General features: G+C 34.0%; 1 long non-coding RNA gene across 6 annotated transcripts; it reads left to right on the top strand.

The window, feature by feature from the left end:
• The first annotated feature begins 2,267 nt into the window (after positions 1-2,267).
• On the top strand, positions 2,268-6,423 carry LOC113280598. 6 transcript variants are annotated; one of them, XR_003325709.1, is made up of 4 exons: positions 2,268-2,885; positions 2,987-3,029; positions 3,146-3,414; positions 3,506-6,423. It is a non-coding gene; the product is annotated as an uncharacterized LOC113280598 (long non-coding RNA). The 6 variants fall into 6 exon arrangements; XR_003325710.1 differs by having other exon boundaries at positions 3,146-4,348; positions 4,503-6,423; XR_003325708.1 differs by having other exon boundaries at positions 3,146-4,724; positions 5,121-6,423.
• Positions 6,424-13,393: the final 6,970 nt, after the last annotated feature.

Below are 13,393 nucleotides of genomic sequence, written 5' to 3'. Positions count from 1 at the left end.
TGTATTCCCAAAGCATTCAAATATTATAGTTTTCTCTGTTCTTTATTTTTATCAGGATTTGATCAATTACTTTGATCAATAGGTTTTATCCCCCAAAGGGATTCATCTTTTGGAGGTTGTTAGTATGGTATCAGGTGCTTTAGGTTAAGGAAGCATGGATCCTCCCCCGTGTTATTGAAAGGTTGAAGATAAAATCAATTGCTTGAATTTTCTATTGGGTTAAAGTTACTTTTGGGTTTCTGCTGGATCGATTGGTCGAACAATATAAGATAAACATTTCTTCTGTAGTTGATTAAAGGCTTTTCCCCCAAAAGGGTTCATACTTTTGAGGTTGGGAATCTGAAGGCTTGTAATCTTTCTTCAATATTAATCAGCTTAATCGATAAGGACTGTGTTTGCTCAATAAAATCAAGAAGATCTACCACATAATATTTCTTAGCTTTGTTAGGTTATAGAGGTTACTACCCTTTAACTACTCTCATTTACATGGATCTTCCCATATAAGTGAAATAAGTAAAATATAGAAGATCAGACACTGAAACTAATTTATCTATGATTGGATTATAAAGGTCATATCTCTCAATTGTTTGCATACAAGTTTAATTTCTTTTGTTCTTATTGTGGGTCTAGGTGTTTCCACAATGTGATCATGGAAATTGATAATTTGTGCAAATTTTTTGATCTATTATTTATCTCTGATGATACTCGTGGTTTATCTGAAGAGGAAGAATTACTTGGCCGTCTGAAATTATTGAGCAATGATTATGGAGGAGCTCATGATATGACAGATGTGAAAAATCTTTGTTCATTCTTTGATCGGCCCAGGATTGCCGATGAAGATCTAATCAGTTCTCCGACATCTATAGTCCCTTGCACTTATTACCTGATTTCTCAAGATTGATACGCAGAGAAACATAATCTAATTTCTTTAAGCACAAAAGGAGCAGGTAATTCTTCTTTATTGGAATATTCAGGAGTCAATTGGCCTTTTGAAGTGGAATCTTATAAAATAGATGCTTCTTTTTATAAGCATTTTTTTCGATATTCTCAAAAATATGTCTATGAGGAGTATGCTTGTTCTTAGGCCATCAGATCCGATGGGGCTTTTATCTCTTTATAATGGATAGATGAAGTAATATCACAAAAGCTCGGGAGGAACATGATCGACTGATAGTCAGATGGATGGTTTTTCTACATGAACTCCAAGATATTATGAATCTCTATATGGTACTGTAAGCTTTATTTATATTTATCGGAAAATGGGTCATTTGTCCAAATATTTTTAAATCACGGTTCAAATGGACGAGTAAAAAATAGTTTGGGTGAAATGGCCAAAAAAAAATAGTAAGGATGGCTTAAATTTAAAAAATAGCAAGGATGAAACTGGATACATCCTTTGTAAATTAAAAATAAGAAAAAATATTGAAAATGGGTACGATGAAACTGGTTACATCCTGCCTATTTTTACATTTTTGTCCATTTAAACAGTATCAAAATCTAACTGTCCATTTCACCCAGAAATTGTTGATTTTGGTCTTTTTAACTAATTTTGTGTATATTTATATTATGTTTATAATAAGTTTTGTAGTAGTGGTATGTTTAATTATCAACAAATTTGAGCTTGATAACGATTCTCGGTAGGTACAAGGTCTTTATTAGCGTATCATCTATTTCCGATGGAAAGGTAAAAGATTGAGAAGGATTAGGACTTATTACCTTCCTACTTAGCACATATTCTGAGATTATATCTTGTTGAAATGAACTTTTTTATTATTGCTATCCTTGTTTTGTTTGGGTCTTTAGACCTTTGCCATTTTATTTTTTTATTATTTGATTTTGTGATTTAAAAACTTTACAAATTTACCAACTTTCAGCTGAGAAGACTAGTTCGATCCTCGACCGCTTAAACTCTCTGTCACATAGGCCTCTAAGAGCATCTTCAATAGAGGGTAAGTCTCATTTTTCTTAGTGACATGTAGGATTTTAGACCCCCATTTAGCATAAATCCATATCTAATAATAGGGTCCTACAAGTTAGGAGAGACCAATTACTAAATATGAAGGTGTTTAAGAAAATGTTTTCAACGCCTCCGGCTCCACCTTCACGTCATATTTTTCACTATTTTTTTTAAAAAATATCTCTACTGTTGGAGATGGTTTTTTAGATATGAGGTCCTATATTTACTCTACGTGTATACCCCATAAATAAAATGATTAAATTAAAAAGTCACGTAGGATTTTTTTGCACCTTTTGTTGGAGATCTTCTTAGGAGGTCCAAGGATCATGTTTGGATTAACATGAATTCTCTGAAGTCTGCTGATCTTCTTATCTTGATCGATTGATGTCATGGGATAACACATACGTTGTTTCGACATGTATTGGTGGGGGCTTTATTGCTGTGATTTCGGCGCATGATATTGATTATCTGCTCTACTATATATTACTATATGTGTTGTATTGCTACCACTTTTATGGACGGAACAATTCCGATGACTATCTACCCTACAGATTGGTTTCTCCATTAATATCCCATACTTCCGTTACGCATTATCAAACGTTACTCCTTTATCAAACCGTTCAATGTCGCCATTATTCTTCCGTAATACATTATCAAACTGAAATTATTAGAGGAGATCTCTTCTACTACAGATCAGAGAAGATCTCTTCCCCTACTTATCCTCTTCCGTTACACTTTTATCCCATTATCTTCTCTTCTCATTCTCTCCTTCATCTGCTCTGAAATTAGGGCAAAATATTCAAAGTATTGGGACATTGAAGACCCGTAAATCAAGTTTCTCATACATTACAGATGTTCCCCTGCATAAACACCAACATAGGTCATCATCTTGCCATGTTTCAGGCGCGTACTCTATCAACACTGCTAGGTAATGGCAATTTTTCCCTTCAATTTTACTTTGATTTTGCCCATTTCTTTTTCTTAATTTGTTTTCAATTTTTAAATTTAGGTTTTTAAGTTCTTTTGCAGGCTTCGACAGTTGTTTTCGGAAAAAAGATGCCATCCATCTTAGGTAATTGTTTAATGCTTTTCAATTTTAGTTTGATTTTGCCCATTTTGTTTTTCAAAAATTCTTTTAAATTTTTGTTTGAATTTCTTAATTTAAGTTTCTAAGTTCATTGTTTGCAGGTTTCTATTGTTGTCTTCGGAAAAGAGGTGCCATCCATCTCAGTTTCAGATAGAGCATGGTTTTCTTTACTAGGTAGATTATCTTTCATAATTCTCAAAGCCACTGTCGTCCTTCTTACTACTTTTAAATTAGAACTATACCGACAGAAGTACAAGTTCCCTATTTCCTTACTTTTAGTAAAGAGAGTGATGTGTAATATGCGCTGGAAAATGTTCATGCTTGGAACACCATGATATCATGGTATACAAAAACGGGTAGATATTTGGAAGTTAAAGATGTTCAAAATTATGACGAATATGGGTACTCAACCCACTATTGTGAGTTTTACTAATGCCTTTGCGGCAATTGTGGGATATGAGGATTGGAAGAGTTTTGTTATTCTCTGGAGGTTGCTTCTTAAATTGAGTGCTGATTATGTCAGTGATCTGGCGATTTGGTGTTTTCTGGGCTAGCTGACTTTTATGCAGCTAGACAAGTTTTCAATTGGTCTAGACATATGACTATTGAGATTTGGAACACCATGATTGGCGGGTATGCACAGAATGACCTTTATGATGAAACTAGATGTGATAGATAGTGAATATATCTCAATAGCCATCATTTTTAAATCATAAAAGATCTTACGTACAATGGTGTTTAATCGCCATTATATTAGATTGTAATTGAATTGATAGTCCCACACATTATTGGAATCATATTAGTGTTTACAGATTATATTAGAATGTAACTGCGAAAAAATTAAATAATAATTTGACATTATACATTACCATATTAATACTCATTAATCTCTTTCTTAGGCCATTCCTACTTACATTGTTGTTCCTTTTTCGACTCAGATCGTATCCATGTTTCCCTTAAAAGCATCTCAAATTTCTATGTGTTTGACCTAACTTTGTGGACTACATGGTTAAGTGCACATTAGTAGTACCATTATGGATAGTGTGGATGTTTGCAAGATGAATGATTGTTCACTGTATTGCAATTACCATCTCTGTTTGAACTACATTTTGTCATGTGTACCTCCGTCCAATATTTATTGTCCAGTGAAGTGGCTTAAAAAGATGTCTGCAGATTACGGCTGTCACTAACAATGGATCTCCTCTGATCTGTAGTAGAAGAAAGTTATCCCATATTGTTATATCTTCCTCCCTTAAGAGTTATGAGTTTGTATGTTATCCCGCCTATGCTAACTTGATGCTATGGTATGTAATTCTTTCTAAACTCACCTATTAATTTAAACTCCATGTATATGTTTTGGAGCTATTCGTTTCTTTTGTTGTCTTCTCAGAATTTTTGTTTAGTATCATGAATTTAATCAATATACTAACTTGAAATTTGAACTGTAATGCGTAACAGAGACCCGTACTTGGGGAGTATTTTTAGGGACAAGTTCCATGGATTTCTGTTATGTCCCTAGCCAATGGACACTGTTATGGATGGTCTTGCCATAAAGGCTGAAAACACGGTTTCCATGTTCACAGCTTCTGAAATGGGGAAGTAAAATTCACGTGTTGGAACCAGGCTTTTGTAAGAGTCCCTTAGTCAACTAGCTCAAAGGTTTCCGAGCAAGTTCAGCAGGTACTTGCATCAAAATTCTAAATTTGTATCTACTCTTCATTTCCGGCACCAATAATATGATGGACTTTACTGATTTTACACTTATTAGAAGTGATGCTGATTTTTTTCTTTCAAGGTAGTTCTTTTGTGTCACGGAAATAGATTAAAAGAGTATATTTTCAATTAAGAAGTTGTGTCTTTGTTGGACCAAAGGCTTCAAACAAGTGGATATTTCTGCTTTATAGTCAACTTGAATGACACAAGTGTCTTATTCAAGGTTAGATTTAAAGTTGACATCAGTGGTGGACACTAACCTCTAGAATTTGCGCTACCTTAATAAATTTAAGTTCAACCATTTAAATGAACTTCCTTGAAAATTTGATCGTAACATCAACAACGTTCTTCATAAAATTGTAGGCATCTAGGAAAATGGCAGAGAATGACATTCATTTTCCATGGGAGTAACTCGGTAAGGATATCTAACTTAGGAACCAGTAGCTTATTGTAGCCGTATCACGAGCTAAAACTTTATGTCGTTAAAACCATGTTGACAATACCGCTAATAATATTTAACCTTAATTAAAACCAGGTTGATAATAGCGCTAACAAGTAACAATATTTAACTTTTTTATAAAAAGATTATTGTCCAGATTATATCACATTTAAATTGTGACATTGATTAAACCAGTTTGACTAGAGAAGTTGGTCTCAGGTCTGTTTCAGGGTGTAAACTCCTATTTCTAGAAGAACCCTTTTGTGTTATTTATATATGTCTTTTTTTTTTGTATACTATCTCAATGTACATGGCTGCAGGTTTGTAAACCAATTTTTGCCTTGTAACATTAAGGTCATTTGATTCATATTTTCTTTTTTATACTAAGATAAGCATCTAAGGCGAAGTTTTTTCTTTTAAGTTATCTGTCTAATGCCAATTGCACCGCATACTGTCTTGCTCCTTCTCCAAAGATTATGAATGACAGATCTAGAATTATAAAAGGACTTATGGATTTGATTCCCGTCTTACATGGTACAACTTTCTGTTGAAGCTGTATTCTACAAATGTTCTGCATTTTTTCTGTTGTGTATAATCAGATTTTCCTTTTGCTTCTTCAGCTAGCAACCTGTAGCTTCTTTGACTCGAAGAAGTTTGACTCAAAGATTTTCCTTTTGCTTCTTCAGCTAGATAGATGGAATGCAGGAGTTTGACTCAAAGCTTAGTTCATTTTAAGCTTTAATGCCTTTTCTGCTCCAGTTTTAATGTTTTTTAATTTTTATGTGGCTTAGTTGATCAGGCAGAGCTTCATTTATTGCTTCCCCGCCATTTGTATTGAAATATTAGCTTACGAATAATTTGACAGTCAGGTCTGTAATTTTTGGAGTAGGTGCCCGATTCATGTGGTAGTAGATCTTACCGTATCGGCCAATTTTCCAGCTTTGGCAGCAGCAGCCACCCGTTTGTCATCCTTCCCACAGCTGCTTCTCATACGACTTTCTGTAATTTACACATGAGGTCATTCAGAGCATCTCACAGTTGAAGCATCGGCACAAAGTACAATCAAGTCCTTCCTTTTTTTCGTAATAAATATTTTTTAACTTCAGAATCGATGGTTGATTCATGGAGTGGTAGATTATTTGCAAATAATACACTGCCATTCTATAATTTTAACACTTTTATCTGAGATGGTTGCTCCATGGGAAATTGAGAATATATATGTTTATATCTCTGTGGTCTAATCGTAATAATTAACAACACATACAAAGGGCTGAACATAAAACAGTAAATAAGATCTAAGTTACTTTGGACCCGCATCCAGACAAAAGAATTAGGTACAGTGTATTTCAGGGGAATCAACTACCATGTTGACAGCTACTGCTTATTATCTACTCTTCTTCCCCAGTTCAGTGACAACCATTTTTGGGGTATCAACTACCCTGTTGACAAGCATTTTTGGGGAATCGACTACCCTGTAGGTGGTGTATACCGCAAATAATGTTTGGACAACAGTCCATACAATAGATGGGCAGTTTGCGGTTAATCTATGCCTCACCTCTCGGTAAATGAAGTTATTTTATCAAGGAGTCTAGAGCTTTCAACTTCCCAACCATGTGCAATTATTATATCCACTTTATTTTCCTAGCTTGATTGGGGGTCATGAATTCTAATCTGGGGGCCTGCATTGGAAGACAAAAAAGATTACCCAATCCTAATTTGGGTCACCCCTTATACAAATATTTTTATAATGACTAATCTACCTCTTATCTAATTAGTGACAATTTCATTTAATTAGTGTTAATCTTATTTAATTAGAGTTTAACCATTTTTTTTTTGTTTTTCTTTTTCAAGATTTTCGTTTGCAGTTTCCTCTTCTTCTTTTTTCCTCACAAATTTGTACGAAAAGTCGTCATGTTATTTTTCATATTATTTTTAAAACAATGACGACTCTAAACAGTCGTTAATGTTTCCAATAACGACTCTAAATGTCATTACTGTTTTAATGACGACTCTAAAGAGTCGTTAATGTTTTCGTTAATGACTCTTTAATGTTTATTTTAGCGATTCTTTAGGGTCGTCACCGTTTCAACGACGACTCTATACAGCCATCATTTAAAGTGGTAACACTTAGAATCGTTAATGACTCTTTTAAATCGTAGTGAAAACAAGGACGACTCTTAGAGTCGTTATTCAGAATATTAACGACTCATTAGAGTCGTCATGTAGGCCACAACGACGCTTTGGGTCGTCATTGAGAACAGTAACGACTCTACAGTGTCGTTATTCAGAATATTAACGACGCCTTTAAAGCGTCATTGATTTAAAAAATAAAAATATAAGGGATAAAAAGGTATTTTCATAGTCGGTTTAATAAGCCCCTCAAAAATTTGGGGTGCACATAAAAAGTTCTGGCCCCCTATTAAGGGATGTTTATTTTCTCCACTTAAGCTTTGATCAGCTGCAGTCACCTGATGAAGGGCAATATAGGTTCACCTGGAAGCGCCATTAAGATATTTGAAACGGAATGCGATTAGTTACCCGCTATGATAAGTAAAATAAATGTTCAAAAAGTAAAACGAAAGTTCAAAGTCGATATCCCGTTACCCATTTTTTCACTACCTTACTTTGTTGCTGATGAAGGGTGTAAGACCTGAAACCACATGATTATTAGTGAAAAATCAACGAAGAGCAAAAATACTCCCTCTCATTACGGGGCTTACGCTTTACAAGAAAAAAATAGGGAAAATACGGTTTAGTCCAAAAATCAATCCAAAGGTACAATTTAGTCAAGTCCGAGTCAACTAGGTACAGATTAGTCCAAAAATATGGAAAGTATCCTAATAACCCTCATTATTTATTATTTAGTCCAAATATTTACAATTTAATCCACACTGACTCATGATGATGTCAGCAATTTTGAATAATATAAAAGATAATTAAAAACAATTTATCTTTTGAACCCCTCGTCCAAAATCGACAAATTTTATATATTTGGAAAGCATTTTCCGAGAGCTACAAAAAGAGTACCCATATGACTATATAATTTTCATTTCTTAAAATTTTTAATTTACATTAGTGTGTACAATTATGTACACCGCTGCAAAGATCCAAAAAAATCCAGAATCCATGATAGCCAAACTGCACCCTAATCCAAAAAATCCAGAATCCAAGCTCCAGTTGGGTAACATCCAGATTTGCAGAGGTAAGTTTAGCAGATAACCTGCATCGAGGACAAACCAATGAAGATAAGAAATCACAGCTTGAAAAGAAAGTGATTATCCTTTCACCAACATTCGGATAAGAAAACAAAGCAAGAAAAGGATCAAAATAAAAAGTTACTTAGTTTATGGTCAGAGACACAATCCATATGGGCATTACTACACAAACTTAATATGGCTTCGAAACATCCCAGTACAATGATTCATTGCACTTTACCAAAAATGAGATTACTAACATGCACAACAGATCAATCATACTCACACCCGGACCTACTTTTTCATGATAAGTATATTGGCGCATCAATATATTCATCCCTGTGAAACATTTCTAAAACCGATCCTTCATAACCATAAACAAACCTACTTTTTCATTGAAAATACACTGGTGCACCAATGTGTACACCCCTGCAAAACATGCAGAAAAATGATCATTCATAACCACTCACAAACCTACTTTTACATGAGGATTACAGAGGTGCACCAATACTTACACCGCTTCAAAACATGCATAAAGCTAATCATTCACAACCGCACACAAACCTATTTTTTCATGAGAGTTACTTCCCACGGGTGCACCAATATGTACACCGTTGTAAAACAAGGAAAACGTACTTTTCCATAAGATTTACACAGGTGCACCAATATGTACACCCCTGTAAAACATTCACAACACCAATCATTCATATTAACAATCAACAAGTGTAAAACTATATACACATTAGCTATCTACATGTGTATAATTATGTACACATTAAGAATCAATATGTTATTTCATTATGCGAAAGTTGTACTTATCAAATTCAATTAAGAAAGCATAAAGCACGCAATCATGTTATCAGTTAGGACCAATATTAAGGTAGGAATCATCAATAACCAAAGTATACAACTAGAACAAATACCTTGCACCGTGTTGCATCATCTTGAGCTGCAAGCATAGCAACATAAGTTGGGAACCCATCTTTATCATCTTTGACCTTCACTACACCTGCAATTAGGATAAATAAAAAGGTTGAGAACTTGAGATACTAATAGCGGTATGATTTTTGTTATTTTTTCTAAATATAGGCAGTTTGCTTCTCAACATTTAGCATGTGGTTCAACCATATGTGTACCCCTCCCTTAAACTAAGAAGGAGATGAGTAATATCTTTTAAATCTGGAAGTTTCAAAATTATTTCAGCATGTGGTTCAACTATATACACATTAATATCAACATGTGTACATTTATGTACACATTAACAATAGCAGGTGTACGTTTATGTACACGTTAACAACATTAACAATAGCAGGTGTACATTTATGTGCACATTATCCAAAAAACATCAAATTTCTATAGAAATATCGATGATGCATCTCTAATAATTAGTAAAGTCATCCGATGTTGAATGCAACTCCAAGAGAAGAGCAGGGTACATGGGACCCAAAAAAATGTAAATGTTCAAAAAAATTATTGGAATAGACCGAGAAATAGGCTTCATCCTATTGGATAAGCCTAACAACCGACATTTATAATTTCAATATCAGAACAAGTCTACGGAACTAACATTTCTTACAAATTCAATATTAGAACAAGTCGGTCAATATCTACCCATACTAGCCCAAACATTAGACTAAATTTTAAATCAGCAGGGTCATATTATTACAAAGAAAGTATCCTGAGCAGAAAATTGGCATTTTTCCATTCAGTTCTTCTTTAGAAGGAAACCACCAATTTTGGGATGACTAGCGAACATATCAGTATCATTTTCTTTAAATTTTGTTGTGTTACTGCCAAGTCAAGTATACTCAAACTAGTAAAATTTTTATATTTGACTTTTTATGCGCAACGATACAATGAGTTAATATCATATTAAACTGCATTATTAATAGCTAAATCTAGCGACAAAGAAGAAAAGAACATGTACCTTGGAATTGGATGAACAAGAGTCATCTAACATCGTTTTCTCTATCTCACTTCAAATGGGGTTACATCCAACTAATTTTCTGAAAAACAAAATTTCATAATTAAAATTCATGAATGACAACAAAAGATACACATAGATAACCACATAATAATAAAGGAAGGCAAAATATACGCAGAGGTTAGATCACTAATACACCATATCCAACGATTTGGCTGACACACACCAAGGTCCACATTAGTAGTAACACACCAACGTCCACATTAGTAGTAAAGACCAAATAAATTCCATATTGTGCTCATATTTATCTACAGCCACGTATGGAACAGACCAAAAAAGACCGGATAACTAATCAAATCATATCAAACTACTCGTATCATATTTTTATTTCATAACAAAAAAAATAAAATAATTTGGAATTCATATATTAAACTCACGAAACAATTGGTACAACAGTAGTAGTAGTGCTACTAGGTTTAATTTTCCACCACTACCCATAAATAAACTATAATGTCTATCAAGAACACCAGCATTATAAAGTTGAACAACATACTTTTTCTTAATAAATAAAATTGCAAAGACTATACCCCAAAGCTAACATACTCCAGTTAACTATTTATCATGAGTGCTACTCAGTATCGACAATAGATATACCTATTCATGGAAGAGGCGAAACGCTATTCTAGGATTTAAGTCAGTAAGAGTGCGAAGCAACAAAAAATAGTAACTAACAGGGGAAAAACAAATTGAATTTCGACGAAAAACGGATTGAATTTCGACAATTAATTGACGTTTGATTTTAACCAAAAATGAACTTATCATGTAAACAAGACATCGAAATAAGTTTCATTTGAAAATAAAACCAATCAAAATAAAGACGAAATCAAATCTACAACAAAAATCGAAGAAAATAACGAAGAAATCTGTGAAATAAACATGATAGAAGATCAAAAACCTTACCAGGAAATCTCTGATGAAGAACAAAACCAAAAATCGCATCTCTCTCGTCAAAAACCTGTCCGTCTCTTGTCAAAATTTCAGATCTATAAGTTTTAGACTATTTCTCTCTTTCTGTATAAAATGAAAACACAAATTAGGGTATTTTGGGTAATAACAAAAACCGGATCGATAATAATTTGGACCAAATCGTACAAAAAGGGATTAAATTGTCCATGTTTTGAAAAATCTGGACTAATATGTACCACGCCTGAGAGGGTTGGACTAATCAGTATAAAGCCCAACATATTTGGGATTAAACGTTAATTTCTACAAAAAGATACTCATGGATCTTTATTTGGACAACTCACAAAACCCGGGCCGCTACGGCACGGGTCATACCCTAGTATATATATAAAAACATATGCATTCCCAAACCCGGCGAGATTGGGGTATACCCAGATTAATTGGGGTTTACCCAAATTTAAATGGACCTAATGTCCTTACTAAGGGGTGGTAAAATATGAGTGAGTTTACTTCAATACCCTTGAACTAATTAAACTTAAAAACTAAATCCTATTTAAATCGGTTAACCCTAAAATTAAAAACTAAAACAACTCTTAATCTTCTCTTCACTTCCCCTTAATCTCCTTCCATCAACCTATCTGCAAAATCTTCAACTTTGATTTCCACAAAAATGGTTGATTCTAAACGATCAAGCAACGATACAGATTCAACAGGTAATATCAAAAGATCCAAATCAGAGAAAAAAGGTAAGGGAAAAGTTGGAACCAGTGAAATCCCTGAACTCAAATATCCAATCCCTGATAATGTTGAAAATAACCCTCTACCGGCGAAAAGAAGACTGTAAGTGTTATCTAAACTCAAATCCATTCTCGTGTCGTGTGTTTTGATTGTTATATTAGGTTAGAAATCGAAAATGATGATTTTCAGGGTCTTTAGTCGGCATGGTTTTTTAAAATATAAGATGCCGGCCTTAGGATGTAAGTGGTAGTCGGCAGGGTCGCAACATGAATAACATGTCGACTTTTCATAATTTCCATGGCGACTGTGAAACATTAACCAGGGCCGGAAGGGTAATCAATAACCAACCATGCCGACTTTTCTTTAGTCGTCATCTTCTTAGACTTGTACCATCACGACTTTATGTCACAGAAACTTGATTTTACTGAGTTCAATTTTGTTAATAGTCGCCATCTTATATGAACAAGACCATGCCGACTTTTTTTTAGTCGTCATATTTTTAGACTTGTATCATCACGACTTTATGTCACAGAAACTTTATTTTCCTGAGTTCAATTTTGTTAATAGTCGGCATCTTATATGAATAGTACCCTGCCGACTTTATATTAGTCGGCCTTATAAATGAATATAACCATGCCGACTTAGTGTCGTCTGGGTTCTAGATTATAGACCATGCCGACTAGTAACTGACCAAAACCATATTTCCCATACCCATAAAGTTGGGAGAAAGATGAAAATTGTTATCCAAATTCATGAATGTACCGACCAATATCGTATGTTCAACAGTGTTGTTTGTTTTCGTATCTTTCATTTGTGTATTGTTTAGATTCCTAGAGGAAAACATAGAAGATATCCCTTGTCCTAACAAAACAGAAGAGCTATTAGAATGGATTGACAATATTCATCCTTCTTTAGAAAATCCTTTTGATGAAATTGAAGAGAATTGCCCTGTAAGAAAGTTACTTTTGATAGGTAAGAAAGATCCTGAAGAATTTCTAAGGTTTATGAAAAGTCCTAGCAATCCCCTCAACTATGTTGAATGCACACCATCAGAGGAAGAAGAAGAGGAGCTTGATCCAAGAACTGTTTTCAAGACATCTGACTTTTCTGGAGTGAACCCCTATTATAATGAGGCTGGTGACTATATAGTCCAATAAAGGGAAAAGCAAAAGCTGATGCTAGTGAAAAAGCTAGTGATGGTGGAAAAGCTAGTGACGTGGAGGAAGATACCAACAATGAGAAGGATCCATGAAACTTTGTTTGATATGTTTGTGTTATTATCTTTCTAATATTATGTTTTGAACTCTTAGATTGTGGTTTTAGACTTGTCAGTAACTCTTAAACTTATGTTAATTTTCAGTTTCATTTGCTTTAGAAA

This window comes from Papaver somniferum, chromosome 1 (assembly GCF_003573695.1).
Source record: "Papaver somniferum cultivar HN1 chromosome 1, ASM357369v1, whole genome shotgun sequence".
NCBI lineage: Eukaryota > Viridiplantae > Streptophyta > Magnoliopsida > Ranunculales > Papaveraceae > Papaver > Papaver somniferum.
The sequence above is the reverse complement of the archived record's forward strand: the minus strand, read 5'-3'. Positions and strand labels throughout refer to the sequence as shown.